Source organism: Arachis ipaensis, chromosome B09, assembly GCF_000816755.2.
Source record: "Arachis ipaensis cultivar K30076 chromosome B09, Araip1.1, whole genome shotgun sequence".
NCBI lineage: Eukaryota > Viridiplantae > Streptophyta > Magnoliopsida > Fabales > Fabaceae > Arachis > Arachis ipaensis.
Genome location: NC_029793.2, coordinates 13,085,681 through 13,090,657, shown reverse-complemented (window position 1 = coordinate 13,090,657; position 4,977 = coordinate 13,085,681).

Genomic DNA, 4,977 nt, shown 5'->3' with positions numbered 1-4,977 from the left:
GGTGGAGAGAGCAACCTCAGAGATCACAGAATTTTAATAATAATTCTCACGACGGTTTTCAGGAGAATAATCAAAATTACTGCCATTTTCAGTCTCATCAACAACAACCACCTCAACAGGCAAATTCTCATCCCTAGAAGAACAATGTTTGGGAAGCACTACTGAATAATTTTATGCAGAAAACTAGAGCTTCCATAAGAAACTTGGAGGTGCAAGTAGGCCAGTTGGGTAAGCAAATACCTGAGAGGCCTCCAAGTACATTTCCTAGTGATACAGTGGTGAACCCAAGAGAATACTGCAAGGCCATTCAATTGAGAAGCGGTAAAGTGACTGGTTTTGAGACTAAGGTCAATGAGGAGCTAGTTGAAAAAGAAGCTCCAGAGGAGAAGAAAGAAGAGGTGGAGCATGTGCCCCTAAGGTGTGCAGATAACCCATTTCCAATCTCTCTTGACACTCATCCTACATTGCCAAAGGCTCCTGAGTACAAGTCTAAAATGCCATATCTTCAGAGACTTTAGAAGGCTTCCAAAGACAAGCAATTTTCTAGATTTTTAGAAGACTTCAAGAAGCTTCAGATCAACATTCCTTTTGTTGAGGTTCTTGAGAAAATGCCTCTCTATGCTAAATTCATGAAAGAACTGTTGACTAACAAGAGGAATTGAAAGGAAAAAGAGATAGTGGTGTTAACTAAAGAATGCAGTGCTATTATTTAACATTACCTTCCTGAGAAGATGCAGGATCCAGGAAGCTTTGTAATTCCTTGCACCATTGGAGATGTCACTATTCAGAGAGCTTTGTGTGATCTTGGAGCTAGCATCAATCTCATGCCACTTTCAGTTATGAAAAAGCTCCAAATTGAGGAGGTCAAACCCACTCTATTTCTCTTCAACTTGCTAATCTTTCTATTAAATTTCCTGTGGGGGTTGTTAAGGATTTACTTGTGAAAGTATGGCCATTTAGAGCTCTTATTGATGTGCAAAAGGGTGAATTAACCCTGAGGGTCAATGAAGAATAGGTGGTCCTTAATGTATTTGAAGTCCTCAAACACCCTAATGATTCTGAAGGGTGTATAAGAGTTGATGTTGTTGAACCACTTGTTCAAGAGATACTAGAAGCTGAGGTACTTGATTATATTCTGGATCCTCTCTCTAAGTATGAATTGCTTGAGATTGATAATTCACCACCTGATGAGCGGAAAATTTATACGCTTTTTGGCATTGTTTTTACATAGTTTTTAGTATGATTTGATTAGTTCTTAGTATATTTTTATTAGTTTTTAAGCAAAATTCACATTTCTAGACTTTACTATGAGTTTGTGTATTTTTCTAGGATTTCAGGTATTTTCTGGCTGAAATTGAGGGACCTGAGCAAATTCTGATTCAGAGGCTGAAAAAGGACTGCAGATGCTGTTGGATTCTGACCTCCCTGCACTCGAAATAGATTTTTTGGAGCTGCAGAAACCCAAATAGCGCACTTTCAATTGAGTTGGAAAGTAGACATCCAGGGCTTTCCAGAAATATATAATAGTCCATACTTTGCTCAAGGATAAACGACGTAAACTAGCGTTCAACGCCAGTTCCATGCTGCATTCTGGCATTAAATGACAGAAACAGGTTACAAGTTGGAGTTAAATGTCCAAAATAGGTTACAACCTGGCGTTTAACTCCAGAAACAGCCTAGGCACGTGTAAAGCTCAAGTCTCAGCCCCAGCACACACCAAGTGGGCCCCGGAAGTGGATTTCTGCACTATCTATCGTAGTTTACTCATTTTCTATAAACCTAAGTTACTAGTTTAGTATTTAAACAACTTTTAGAGATTTATTTTGGACCTCATGACATTTTTACGTTTTACATTGTATCTCTACGGCATGAGTCTCTAAACTCCATGATTGGGGGTGAGGAGCTCTGCTGTGTTTCGATGAATTAATGCAATTACTACTGTTTTTTCATTCAATCACGCTTGTTTCTATTCTAAGATATTCACTCGCACTTCACCCTGATGAATGTGATGATCCGTGACACTCATCATCATTCTCACCTATGAACGCGTGCCTGACAACCACCTCCATTCTATCTGTACTAGCTTGAGTGTATATCTCTTAGCCTCCTGGTTCATGATCAGAGTCTTCGTGGTATAGGCTAGAATTATTGGCGGCCATTCCTGAGATCCAGAAAGTCTAAACCTTGTCTGTGGTATTCTGAGTAGGATCTGGGAAGGGATGACTGTGACGAGCTTCAAACTCACGAGGTTGGGCGTAGTGACAGACGCAAAAGAATCAACGGATTCTATTCCAACATGAGTGAGAACCGACAGATGATTAGCCGTGCGGTGACAGCGCATTTGGATCATTTTCACTGAGAGGATGGATAATAGCCATTGACAACGGTGATCCACCAACATACAGCTTGCCATGGAAGGAGATCTGCATGTATGAAGAAGAAGAAGACAGTAGGAAAGTAGAGATTCAGAAGACAGAGCATCTCCAAAACCTCAATCTGTTCTCCATTACTGCATAACAAGTAACCTTTATTTCATATTATTTAATTTTCATAACAAAAGTAATTTTTATTATTAATCTCCTGACTAAGATTTACAAGATCACCATAGATTGCTTCAAGCCAACAATCTCCGTGGGATCGACCCTTACTCATGTAAGGTATTACTTGGACGACCCAGTGCACTTGCTGGTTAGTGGTACGAGTTGTGAAAAGTGTGATTTACAATTCGTGCACCAAGTTTTTGGCGCCGTTGCCGGGGATTGTTCGAGTTTGAACAACTGACGGTTCATCTTGTTGCTTAGATTAGGAAAATTTTGTCTTTTGGGTCAGAGTCTTTTATTTTCGTTTCAAAAATTTTTCAAAAAAAAAATTATCATTTTTCTTTATTAATCTTTAGAGTTTTTCTGTTTGAATTTAGTTTCATATTTTAAATTTGGTGTCAATTGCATGTTTTTATTTTCCTTTAAATTTTTGAATTTATGTTCATTGTTCTTTCTTGATCTTCAAATTGTTCTTGCTATTTTTCTTGTTTGATCTTTAGTTTTTCCTGTCCTGTGTCTTTTCTTGTTTTTGTTGTGCATTTTCAAATTATCAGTTTTCAAAAATTTTTATACATTAAATACCTTTATTAAAACACTTTAAATTTATAGCTCAATTGGCTAGAGCGGTGTGCTTATGTTCTTGGTAGTTGGGAATCTTCCTTTTAAAACTTTTTCAAAAATAATTTTTATTTGATTAAATCTCATGTCAAACTTTTAAGTTTGGTGTTCTCTTGTTATTTTTTATTTTTGAAAACTTATTTTTTGTTTTCTAAAAATTTTAAGTTTGGTGTTCTTTTTATGTTCTTGTGAGTCTTCAAAGTGTTCTTGAGGCTTCTTTGTATTTCGATCTTAAAATCTTTAAGTTTGGTGTTCCTTGGTGTTCTCCCTCCAAAACTTTCGAAAAACAAGGAGCATTAGATCTAAAAATTTTAAGTCTTGTGTCATTTTATTATTTTTCTCTTTCCTCATTAAATTCAAAAATATATTTTCTCTTTATTTTAAAATTGAATTTTCGAAAATTGCTTTTAAAAATTCAGATTTTTATTTTAAAAATCAAATCTTTTCAAAATTTAAAATCTTTTTCAAAAATCATATCCAAAGTTTTTCAAATCTTCTCAATTAAGCAATTATTTTCATTTTCAAAATTTATTTTTCTCTTGGTTTTCGAAATTTACATTTTAATTTCTAATTATTTTATTTTATTTTATCTTATTATTTTTAATTATCTTAATAATTTGGTTTGTTCTACTTCAATAAAATAAAAACAAAAATATATTTTCTTTACAATTCATATCAATTCTATTTTATCCATCATGGATTTAAGTGGAAATGAACAGTCCAGAAGGACTCTGAGATCATATGCTAATCCCACTACTGCTGCATATGGGAGTAGTATCTGTATACCTCCCATTAAAGCAGGCAGTTTTGAGCTAAATCCTCAGCTCATTGTCATGGTGCAGCAAAACTGCCAGTATTCCGGTCTTCCACAGGAAGAACCTACTGAGTTTCTGGCACAATTCTTGCAAATTGCTGACACAGTACGTGACAAGGAGGTAGATCAGGATGTATACAGACTGTTACTGTTTCCGTTTGCTATAAAAGATCAAGCTAAAAGGTGGTTAAATAACCAACCCACAGTAAGCATAAGAACATGGAAATAGTTATCAGACAAATTCCTGAATCAATATTTCCCTCCAAAAAGGATGACACAGCTAAGGCTGGACATCCAAGGCTTTAAACAAGAGGATGATGAATCCCTTTATAATGCTTGGGAGAGATACAGAGGGATGCTAAGGAAATGTCCCTCTGAAATATTTTCAGAGTGGGTGCAATTAGACATCTTCTACTATGGGCTTACAGAAAGAGCTCAGATATCTCTAGACCACTCAGCTGGTGGATCTATACACATGAGAAAAACTATTGAAGAGGCTCAAGAGCTTATTGATATAGTTGCTAGAAATCAGCATCTGTATATAAGTAGTAGGTCCTCCGTAAAAGAAGAAGCCAAAGCAGTGTCTACTGAACTTGGTCCTCCAGAACAAGTTGCTGAACTCAATCAACAATTGTATTTTCTAACAAAACAGCTAGCAGAATTCAAGGAGATGCTACAAGACACTAAAAATGCTAATAAAAATATGGAAGCACAATTGAATCAGACAAAACAGCAGTTATCAAAGCAGATAATAGAAGAGTGCCAGGCAGTTCAATTAAGAAGTGGGAAAACATTAAATACCTCACTTCAGAGCAGCAGAAAGCTAAGAAAAGAACAACTGACAAAAGATGAGCAAAATATTATCCAAAATCCCTCTGAGGACAGTAAGAGCCCAGCGAGGAACAACTCTGGCGTTCAAACGCCAGAAACAGGCAAGGAGCTGGCGTCAAACGCCCAATGGAAGCTCAGTTCTGGCGTTCAAACGCCAGAAACGGGTAAGAAGTT